This window comes from Mesoplodon bidens (assembly GCF_964165515.1).
Source record: "Mesoplodon bidens genome assembly, contig: HAP1_SCAFFOLD_58, whole genome shotgun sequence".
NCBI lineage: Eukaryota > Metazoa > Chordata > Mammalia > Artiodactyla > Ziphiidae > Mesoplodon > Mesoplodon bidens.
In genome coordinates, this window is record NW_027671866.1 from 2,481,961 (window position 1) to 2,494,904 (window position 12,944).

Genomic DNA, 12,944 nt, shown 5'->3' on the forward strand with positions numbered 1-12,944 from the left:
TGATGGGCATGATGCATTGTGATGACAGGGTTCATGGAGCATTGAGATGAAAAGTGGCATGGAGCATTGTGATTACAGGGGTCTTGGAGCATTGTGATGAAAAGGGCATGGATCATTGTGATGAAAAAGGCATGGATCCTTGTCATGACAGGGTTCAAGGAGCATAAAGACAACAAGTGTCAGGGAGGATTTTAATGACAAGTGTATTGAGCATTGTGATGACAAAGTTCATGGAGCATTGTGATGAGAAGACCATGGATAATTGTGATGACGAGCATCATGGGGCATTGTGATGACAAGTGTTATGGAATATTGTGATCACAAGGGTTTGGAGCATTGTTATGCCAGAGGTCATGGAGCATTTTGATTTCACTGAGATGACAATAGCCTGAAGCATTATGATGATGGGCATGGTGCATTGTGATGACAGGGTTCATGGAGCATTGAGATGAAAAGGGGCATGGAGCATTGTGATTACAGGGGTCTTGGGGCATTCTGATGAGAAGGGCATGGAGACTTGTGATGACAAGGCCATGGAACATCATGATCGCAGGGGTCATGGAGTATTGTTATGAAAGGGGTAATGAAGCATTGTGATGAGAAGGGCATTGAGCATAGTTCTGAAATGTTTCATGGATTATTGTGATGAGAGTGGGCATGGAGCATTTTTATGACAAGGGCACAGAACACTGTGATACATGGGTCATGGCTGATTGTAATGACAAGGGCATGGAGCAATGTGATGAGAGGTGTCATGGAGCACTATGATGACTAGAGTCACGGAGCACATGGTGAATACAGGGGTCATGGAGCATTGGGATGACAAGGTCATTTATCATTTTGATGACAAGGGTCATGGAGCATTGGGCTGAAAATGTTCATGGAGTATTGTGATGACAGAGGTCATGGAGAATTTTGATTTCATTGCGCTGACAATAGCCGGAAGCATTATGATGATGTGCATGCTGCATTGTGATGACAGGGTTCATGAAGCATTGAGATGAAAAGCGGCATGGAGCATTGTGATTACAGGGGTCTTGGAGCATTGTGATAACAAAGGCATTTTGAGGAGAAGGGTCATGGAGCATTGTGATGACAATGGCTTGCAGCATTGTGATGACAAGGGTCAGGGAGCATTGTGCTGACAAGTGCATGGAGAATTGTGATGACAAGGGTCATGGAGCATTCGGATGACAAGCTTGTGGAGTATTTTGAAGACAATGGCATGGGGCATTGTGATGAAAATGGCATGGGACATTTTGATTAAAAAAGCATGTAGCCCTTACGTGACAAGGTTCAAGGAGCATTCTGACGACAAGTGTCAGGGAGCATTGTGATGACAAGTGTATTGTGAATTGTGATGACAAAGGTCATGGAGCATTGTGACGAAAAGGGCATGGAGTACTGTGATGACAGGCATCATGGAGCTTTGTAATGACAAGTGTTATGGAACATTGTGATCACAAGGGTTTGGAGAATTGTGATGACAGAGGTCATCAATCATTTTGATTTCAAGGAGCATGGAGCACTGTGATGACAAGGGCATGAAGCAATGTGATCCCAAGGTTCATGGAGGATTGTGATGACAATGGTAATGGTGTATTATGATGACAAGCGCATAGAGGATTGTAATGACAAGGTCATGTAGCATTTTGCTGTCAAAGGCATGGAGCATTGTGATGACATGTGTCATTGGGCACTGTGATGACAAGCGTCACGGAGCATTGTGTATACAGGGTTCATGGAGCATTGGGATGACAAGGGCATGGATCATTGTGATGACAAGGGTCATGGAGCATTGGGCTGAAAATGTTCATGGAGTATTGTGATAACAGGGGTCATGGAGCATTGTGATGACAGAGGTCATGGAGAATTTTGATTTCATTGTGCTGACCATAGCCGGAAGCATCATGATGATGGGCATGATGCATTGTGATGACAGGGTTCATGGAGCATTGAGATGAAAAGTGGCATGGAGCATTGTGATTACAGGGGTCTTGGAGCATTGTGATGAAAAGGGCATGGATCATTGTGATGAAAAAGGCATGGATCCTTGTCATGACAGGGTTCAAGGAGCATAAAGACAACAAGTGTCAGGGAGGATTTTAATGACAAGTGTATTGAGCATTGTGATGACAAAGTTCATGGAGCATTGTGATGAGAAGACCATGGATAATTGTGATGACGAGCATCATGGGGCATTGTGATGACAAGTGTTATGGAATATTGTGATCACAAGGGTTTGGAGCATTGTTATGCCAGAGGTCATGGAGCATTTTGATTTCACTGAGATGACAATAGCCTGAAGCATTATGATGATGGGCATGGTGCATTGTGATGACAGGGTTCATGGAGCATTGAGATGAAAAGGGGCATGGAGCATTGTGATTACAGGGGTCTTGGGGCATTCTGATGAGAAGGGCATGGAGACTTGTGATGACAAGGCCATGGAACATCATGATCGCAGGGGTCATGGAGTATTGTTATGAAAGGGGTAATGAAGCATTGTGATGAGAAGGGCATTGAGCATAGTTCTGAAATGTTTCATGGATTATTGTGATGAGAGTGGGCATGGAGCATTTTTATGACAAGGGCACAGAACACTGTGATACATGGGTCATGGCTGATTGTAATGACAAGGGCATGGAGCAATGTGATGAGAGGTGTCATGGAGCACTATGATGACTAGAGTCACGGAGCACATGGTGAATACAGGGGTCATGGAGCATTGGGATGACAAGGTCATTTATCATTTTGATGACAAGGGTCATGGAGCATTGGGCTGAAAATGTTCATGGAGTATTGTGATGACAGAGGTCATGGAGAATTTTGATTTCATTGCGCTGACAATAGCCGGAAGCATTATGATGATGTGCATGCTGCATTGTGATGACAGGGTTCATGAAGCATTGAGATGAAAAGCGGCATGGAGCATTGTGATTACAGGGGTCTTGGAGCATTGTGATAACAAAGGCATTTTGAGGAGAAGGGTCATGGAGCATTGTGATGACAATGGCTTGCAGCATTGTGATGACAAGGGTCAGGGAGCATTGTGCTGACAAGTGCATGGAGAATTGTGATGACAAGGGTCATGGAGCATTCGGATGACAAGCTTGTGGAGTATTTTGATGACAATGGCATGGGGCATTGTGATGAAAATGGCATGGGACATTTTGATTAAAAAAGCATGTAGCCCTTACGTGACAAGGTTCAAGGAGCATTCTGACGACAAGTGTCAGGGAGCATTGTGATGACAAGTGTATTGTGAATTGTGATGACAAAGGTCATGGAGCATTGTGACGAAAAGGGCATGGAGTACTGTGATGACAGGCATCATGGAGCTTTGTAATGACAAGTGTTATGGAACATTGTGATCACAAGGGTTTGGAGAATTGTGATGACAGAGGTCATCAATCATTTTGATTTCAAGGAGCATGGAGCACTGTGATGACAAGGGCATGAAGCAATGTGATCCCAAGGTTCATGGAGGATTGTGATGACAATGGTAATGGCGTATTGTGATGACAGGCGCATAGAGCAATGTAATGAAAAGGTCATGTAGCACTTTGCTGACAAATGCATGGAGCATTTTGAGGACAGGTGTCATGGAGCACTGTGATGACAAGTGTCATGGAGCATTGTGTATACATGGTTCATGGAGCATTGTGATGACAAGGGCATGGATCATTGTGATGACAAGGGTCATGGAGCATTGGGCTGAAAATGTTCATGGAGTACTGTGATGACAGGTGTCATGCAGCATTGAGATGAAAAGGGGCATGGATCATTGTGATTGCAGGGTTCCTGGAGCATTGTGATGACAAAGGAATGGAGCATTTTGATGAGAAGTCCATGGAACATACTGATGACATGTGTCATGGAGCTTTGTGATGACAAGGGCATGGAGCATTGTGATGACATGTGTCATGGAGCAATGTGCAGACAAGCGCATGGAGAATTGTGATGACAAGGGTCATGGAGCATTGTGCTGAGAATGGCATAGAGCATTGTGATGACAAGCGTCAAAGAGCATTGTGATGAAAAGTTCATGGAGCATTGTGGTTAAAAAGGTCACAGAGGCTGTTGATGACAAGGGAATGGACCATTGTGATGACAAAGGTCATGAAGCATTGGGATGACTGGAGTCACGGAGCATTGTGATGACAGGGGTCATGGAGCATTGTGATGACAAGGGCATGGAGCATTGGTCTAATAAGTTTCATGGGTTATTGCGATGACAGTTGGAATGGTGCATTGTGGTGACAAGGGCATGGAGCATTGTGATGACCAGGTCATGCAGTATTGTGAAGACAGGTGTCAGGGAGCATTGTGATGACATATGTAATGGCCCATTGTGATGACAATGGCATGGAGGATTGTGATGCCAAGTGTCATGGAGGATTCTGATGACAAAGGTAATGGAGCATTGTGATGACAATGGCTTGGAGCATTGTGATGACAAGGGTCAGGGATCATTGTGCTGACAAGTGCATGGAGAATTGTGATGACAAGGGTCATGGAGCATTCTGATGACAAGCTGGTGGAGTATTTTGATGACCACGGCATGGAGAGTTGTAGTGAAAATGGCATGGGGCATTGTGATGAAAAAGGCATGGAGCCTTTTTGTGACAGGGTTCAAGGAGCATTCTGATGACAAGTGTCAGGGAGCATTGTGATGACAAGTGTATTGAGAATTGTGATGCCAAAGGTCATGGAGCATTGTGATGGAAAGGGCATGGATTATTGTGATGACCCGCATCATGGAGCGTTGTGATGACAAGTGTTATGGAACATTGTGATCACAAGGTTTTGGAGCATTGTGATGACAGAGGTCATGGATCATTTTGATTTCAAGGAGCATGGAACATTGTGATGACAAGGGCATGAAGCAATGTGACTGCAAATCTCATGGAGGATTGTGATGACATGGTAATGGAGTATTGTGATGACAAGCGCATAGAGCACTGTAACGACATGGTCATGTAGCATTTTGCTGATAAAGGCATGGAGCATTGTGATGACAGGTGTCATGGAGCACTGTGATGACAATCGACACAGAGCATTGTGAATACAGGGTTCATGGAGCATTGGGTTGACTAGGGAATGGAGCATTGTGATGACAAGTGTCCCGGATCATTGTGTTGTCAGGTGTCCTGGAGTGTTGTGATGACAGTGGGAATGGAGAATTGTGATTATATTGGTCATGGAGCATTATGATGAGAAGGTCATGGAACATTCTGATGACATGTGTCATGGAGCTTTGTGATGACAAGAGCATGGAGCATTGTGATGACATGCGTCATGGAGCTTTGTGATGACAAGGTCATGGAGCATTTTGATGACAAGGGAGTTGTGCATTGTGATGAGAAGGGCAGGGAGCATTGTGATGACGGTGTCATGGAGCAATTTGATGAAAATGGTCATGGAACATTTTGATGACAGGGGTTATGGAACATTGTGGTGTCAGGGGTCATGGAGCATTTTGATGAAAATTGTCATGGAGCATTTTAATGACAGGGGATATGGAACATTGTGATGTCAGGGGTCATCGAACATTGTGATGATAAGTGATTGTAGCATTGTGATGACAGGAGTCATGGAACATTGTGATGACAGGGGTGAGGGCGTATTGTGACGAATAGTGATGTAACATTGTGATATCAGTGGTGAGAGAGCATTTTGATGAGAAGCGCCTGGAGCATTGTGATGACAAGATTTATGGAGCACTGTGATGACAAGATTGTGGAGCACTGTGATGACAAGCGCATGGTGAATTGTGATGACATGTGTCATGGAGCATTGTGCTGACAAGCGCATGGAGCACTGTGATGACAAGGGTCATGGAGCATTGTGCTGAGAAAGGCATAGAGCACTGTGATGAAAAGAGTCAAAGAGCATTGTGATAAAAATTTCATGGAGCATTGTGATTAAAAAAGTCACAGAGACTGTTAATGATGAGGGCATGGACCATTGTGATGACAAATGTCATGAAGCATTGTGATGACTGGAGTCACGGAGCATTGTTATGACAGGGGTAATGGAGCATTGTGATGAGAAGGGCATGGAGCATTGTGATTACAAGCTTTATGGAGCATTGCGATGACAAATTTGTGGACCGTTGTGATGAAAAGCGCGTGGCACATTTTGATGACAAGGGTCATGGAGCATTTTTCTTACAAAGGCATGGAACATTGTGATGAGAAGGGTCACGGAACATTGTGATGAAAAGTTCATGGAGCATTTTGGTTACAAATGTCACAGAGCCTTGTGATGACGCGGGAATGGACCATTGTGATGACAAATGTTATGAAGCACTGTGATGACTGGAGTCACGGAGCATTGTGATGACATGTGTCATGGAGCACTGTGATGACAAGTGTCACGGAGCATTGTGAATACAGGGGGCATGGATCATTGTGATGACTAGGTTCATGGAGCACTGGGCTGAAAATGTTCATGGAGAATTGTGATGACAGAGGTCATGGAGCATTGTGATGACTAGGGAATGGAGCATTGTGATGACAAGAGTCCCGGATCATTGTGTTGTCAGGTGTCCTGGAGTGTTGTGATGACAGTGGGAATGGAGCATTGTGATGATATTGGTCATGGAGAATTGTGATGAGAAGGTCATGGAGCATTGGGCTGAAAATGTTCATGGAGTATTGTGATGACAGAGGTCATGGAGAATTTTGATTTCATTGCGCTGACAATAGCCGGAAGCATTATGATGACGTGCATGCTGCATTGTGATGACAGGGTTCATGAAGCATTGAGATGAAAAGCGGCATGGAGCATTGTGATTACAGGGGTCTTGGAGAATTGTGATAACAAAGGCATGGAGCATTTTGAGGAGAAGGCTCATGGAACATTGGGCTGAAAATGTTCATGGATTATTGTAATGATGGGGTCATGGAGCACTGTGATGACAAGGGCATGGAGTATTGTGAGGAGAAGGCCATGGAGCATTCTGATGACATGCTTCATGGACCTAAGGGATGACAAAGGCATGGAGCATTGTGATTACAGGGGTCTTGGAACATTGTGATGACAAGTGTCATGGAGCAATGTGATGAAAAGGCGATGGAACATTGTGATGGCAGTGGTATTGGAGCATTGTTATGACAGGGGTAATGGAGCATTGTGATGAGAAGGGTATGGAGCATTGTGATAACAATGTTTGTGGAGCATTGTGATGACAAATTTGTGGACCGTTGTGATGAAAATTGTGTAGCACATTGTGATGACAAGGGTCATGGAGCATTTTTCTTACAAAGCCATGGAGCATTGTGATGACAAGGGTCATGGAGCATTGTGATGAAAAGTTCATGGAGCATTGTGGTTCCAAAGGTCACAGAGCCCTGTGATGACGCCGGCATGGACAGTTGTGATGACAAACGTTATGAAGCATTGTGATGACTGGAGTCACGGAGCATTTTGATGACAGGGCTCATAGAACATTGTGAATAAAAGGGTGATGCAGCATTGGGATAACAAGGGCATGGATCATTGTGATGACAAGGGTCATGGAGCATTGGGCTGAAAATGTTCATGGAGTATTGTAATGATGGGTGTCATGGAGCATTGTGCTGACTAGGGAATGGAGCATTGTGATGACAAGAGTCCCGGATCATTGTGTTATCAGGTGTCATGGAGTGTTGTGATGACAGTGGTCATGGAGCATTGTGATGATATTGGTCATGGAGCATTGTGATGAGAAGGTCATGGAGCATTGGGCTGAAAATGTTCATGGAGTATTGTGATGACAGAGGTCATGGAGCACTGTGATGACTAGGGAATGGAGCATTGTGATGACTAGAGTCCCGGATCACTGTGTTGTCAGGTGTCATGGAGTGTTGTGATGACAGTGGTCATGGAGCATTGTGATGATATTGGTCATGGAGCATTGTGATGAGAAGGTCATGGAGCATTGGGCTAAAAATGTTCATGGTGTATTGTGATGACAGTGTTCATGGAGCATTGTGATGACAAGGGAATGGAGCATAGTGGTGACAAGGTCCTGGAGCATTGTGATGAGAAGACCATGGAGAGTTGTGATGACAATTCTCATGGAGCATTCTGATGAAAAGGGGCATGGTGCATTGTGATTACAGAGGTCTTGGAGCATTGTGAGGTCAAGGGCATGGAGCATTGTGATGAGAAGGCCATGGAGCATTCTGATGACATGCGTCATGGAGCTTTGCGATGACAAGGACATGGAGCATTCTGATAACAGGGGTCTTGGAGCATTGTGATGAAAAGGGCATGGGTCATTGTGATGAAAAAGGCATGGAGCCTGGTCATAACAGGGTTCAAGGAGGATACTGACGACAAGTGTCAGGGAGCATTGTGATGACAAGTGTATTGAGCATTGTGATGACAAAGGTCATGGAGCATTGTGATGAGAAGACCATGGATAATTGTGATGATGAGCGTCATGGGGTGTTGTGATGATAAGTGTTATGGAACATTGTGATCTTAAGGGTTTGGTGTATTATGATGACAGAGGTCATGGAGAATTTTGATTTCATTGTGATGACAATAGCTTGAAGCTTTATGATGATGGGCATGGTGCATTGTGATGACAGGGTTCATGGAGCATTGAGATGAAAAGGTGCATGGAGCATTGTGATTACAGGGGTATTGGAGCATTGTGATGAGAAGGGTCATGGAGCCTTGTGATGACAAGGCCATGGATCATCGTGATGGCAGTGGTCACGGAGCATTGTTATGACAGGGCTAATGGAGCGTTGTGATGGCAAGGTCATGGAGCATTGTGATGCCAAGGGTCATGGATCTTTGTGATGACAAATGTCATGGAGCATTTTGACCACAAGGACATTGTGCATTGTGATGAGAAGGGCAGGGAGCATTGTGATGACAGAGGTCATGGAGATTTTTGATTTCATTGTGCTGACAATAGCCTGAAGCATTATGATGATGGGCATGGTGCATTGTGATGACAGGGTTCATGGATCATTGAGATGAAAAGGGGCATGGAGCATTGTGATTACAGGGGTCTTGGGGCATTGTGATGAAAAGGGTCATGGAGCCTTGTGATGACAAGGCCATGGAACATCGTGATGGTAGGGGTCATGGAGCATTGTTATGACAGGTGTAATGGAGCATTGTGATCGCAAGGGCATGGAGCATTGTGATGAGAAGGCCATGGAGCATTCTGATGACATGTGTCATGGAGCTTTGTGATGACAAGGGCATGGAGCAATGTGATGAGAGCGTTCATGGAGCATTGTGATAAAAATGACATGGAGCATTGTGATGCCAAGGGTCATGGATCTTTGTGAAGACAAAGACCATAGAGCATTTTGATGACAAGGGCGTTGTGCATTGTGATGAGAAGGGCAGGGAGCATTGTGATGACAAGGTCCTGGAGCATTTTGATGAAAAGTGTCATGGAACATTTTGATGACAGGGTTTATGGAACATTGTGATGTCATGGGTCATGGGCATTTTGATGAAATGGGTCATGGAGCAGTTTGATGACAGGGGTTATGGAACATTGTGATGTCAGTGGTCATCGAATATTGTGATGACAAGTGCATGTAGCATTGTGAAGACAGGAATCATAGAACATTATGATTACAAGGGTGTCGGAGTATTGTGATGAATAGTGATGTAACATTGTGATATCAGTGGTGAGAGAGCATTTTCATGAGAATTGCATGGAGCATTATGATGTCAAGGTTTATGGAGCACTGTGATGACAATATTGTGGAGCACTGTGATGACAAGCGCATGGTGCATTGTGATGACATGTGTCATGGAGCAATGTGCAGACAAGCACATGGAGAATTGTGATGACAAGGGTCATGGAGCATTGTGCTGAGAATGGCATAGAGCATTGTGATGACAAGCGTCAAAGAGCATTGTGATGAAAAGTTCATGGAGCATTGTGGTTAAAAAGGTCACAGAGGCTGTTGATGACGAGGGAATGGACCATTGTGATGACAAAGGTCATGAAGCATTGTGATGACTGGAGTCACGGAGCATTGTGATGACAGGGGTAATGGAGCATTGTGATAACAAGGGCATGGAGCATTGTGATGACAAGGGCATGGAGCATTGGTCTAATAAGTTTCATGGGTTATTGCGATGACAGTTGGAATGGTGCATTGTGGTGACAAGGGCATGGAGCATTGTGATGAACAGGTCATGCAGTATTGTGAAGACAGGTGTCAGGGAGCATTGTGATGACATATGTAATGGCCCATTGTGATGACAATGGCATGGAGCATTGTGATGCCAAGTGTCATGGAGGATTTTGATGACAAAGGTAATGGAGCATTGTGATGACAATGGCTTGGAGCATTGTGATGACAAGGGTCAGGGATCATTGTGCTGACAAGTGCATGGAGAATTGTGATGACAAGGGTCATGGAGCATTCTGATGACAAGCTTGTGGAGTATTTTGATGACAATGGCATGGAGCATTGTAATGAAAATGGCATGGGGCATTGTGATGAAAAAGGCATGGAGCCTTTTTGTGACAGGGTTCAAGGAGCATTCTGATGACAAGTGTCAGGGAGCATTGTGATGACAAGTGTATTGAGAATTGTGATGCCAAAGGTCATGGAGCATTGTGATGAAAAGGGCATGGAGTATTGTGATGACCCGCATCATGGAGCATTGTGATGACAAGTGTTATGGAACATTGTGATCACAAGGTTTTGGAGCATTGTGATGACAGAGGTCATGGATCATTTTGATTTCAAGAAGCATGGAGCATTGTGATGACAAGGGCATGAAGCAATGTGACTCCAAGTCTCATGGAGGATTGTGATGACATGGTAATGGAGTATTGTGATGACAAGAGCATAGAGCACTGTAATGACATGGTCATGTAGCATTTTGCTGATAAAGGCATGGAGCATTGTGATGACAGGTGTCATGGAGCACTGTGATGAGAATCGACACAGAGCATTGTGAATACAGGGTTCATGGAGCATTGGGTGGACTAGGGAATGGAGCATTGTGATGACAAGTGTCCCAGATCATTGTGTTGTCAGGTGTCCTGGAGTGTTGTGATGACAGTGGGAATGGAGAATTGTGATTATATTGGTCATGGAGCATTATGATGAGAAGGTCATTGAGCACTGGGCTGAAAATGTTCATGGAGTATTGTGATGACAGGGGTCATGGAGCATTGTGATGACAAGGGAATGGAGCATTGTGGTGACAAGGTCCTGAAGCATTGTGATGAGAAGTACATGGAGACATGTGATGACAAATCTCATGGAGCATTCTGATGAAAAGGGGCATGGTGCATTGTAATAACCGTGGTCTTGGAGCATTGTGATGACAAGGGCTTGGAATATTGGGATGAGAAGGCCATTATGCATTCTGATGACAAGCGTCATGGAGCTTTGCGATAACAAGGGCATGGTGAATTCTGATTACAGGGTTCTTGGAGCTTTGTGTTGAAAAAGGCATGGATCATTGTGATGAAAAAGGCATGGAGACTTGTCATGACAGTGTTCAGGGAGCATACTGATGACAATTGTCAAGGAGCATTGTGATGACAAGTGTATTGAGCATTGTGATGACAAAGGTCATGGAGCATTGTGATCAGAAGACCACGGATAATTGTGATGACGAGAATCATAGGGTGTTGTGAAGATAAGTGTTATGGAACATTGTGATCACAAGTGTTTGGAGCATTATGATGACAGAGGTCATGGAGCATTGTGATAACAAGGACATGGAGCATTGTAATGACAAGGGCATGGAGCATTGGTCTAATAAGTTTCATGGATTATTGCGATGACAGTTGGAATGGTGCATTGTGATGACATGGGCATGGAGCATTGTGATGACCTGGTCATGCAGTATTGTGAAGACAGGTGTCAGGGAGCATTGTGATGACATATATAATGACCCATTGTGCTGACAATGGCATGGAGCATTGTGATGCCAAGTGTCATGGAGGATTCTGATGACAAATGTAATGGAGCATTGTGATGACAATGGCTTGGAGCATTGTGATGACAAGGGTCCGGGAGCATTGTGCTGAGAAGTGCATGGAGAATTGTGATGACAAGGGTCATGGAGAATTCTGATGACAAGCTTGTGGAGTATTCTGATGAAAATGGCATGGAGCATTGTGATAAAAACGGCATGGGGCACTGTGATGAAAAAGGCATGGAGCCTTTCTGTGAGAGGGTTCAAGGAGCATTCTGACGACAAGTGTCAGGGAGCATTGTGATGAAAAGGGCATGGAGTATTGTGATGACCGGCATCATGGAGCGTTGTGATGACAAGTGTTATGGAACATTGTGATCACAAGGGTTTGGAGCACTGTGATGACAGAGGTCATGGATCATTTTCATTTCAAGGAGCATGGAGCATTGTGATGACAAGGGCATGAAGCAATGTGATCCCAAGGTTCATGGAGGATTGTGATGACAATGGTAATGGAGTATTGTGATGACAAGCGCATAGAGCATTGTAATGACAAAGTCATGTGGCACTTTGCTGACAAATGCATGGAGCATTTTGAGGACAGGTGTCATGGAGCACTGTGATGACAAGTGTCATGGAACATTGTGAATACAGGGGTCATGGAGCATTGTGATGACAAGGGCATGGATCATTGTGATGACAAGGGTCATGGAGCATTGGGCTGAAAATGTTCATGGAGTATTGTGATGACAGGTGTCATGGAGCATTGAGATGAAAAGGGGCATGGATCATTGTGATTACAGGGTTCCTGGAGTATTGTGATGACAAAGGCATGGAGCATTTTGATGAGAAGTCCATGGAACATACTGATGACATGTGTCATGGAGCTTTGTGATGACAAGGGCATGGAACATTGTGATTACAGGGGTCTTGCAGCATTGTGATGACAAGTGTCATGGAGCCTTGTGATGACAAGTCTGTGGAACATTGTGATGGCAGGGGTCATGGAGCATTGTTATTACAGGGGT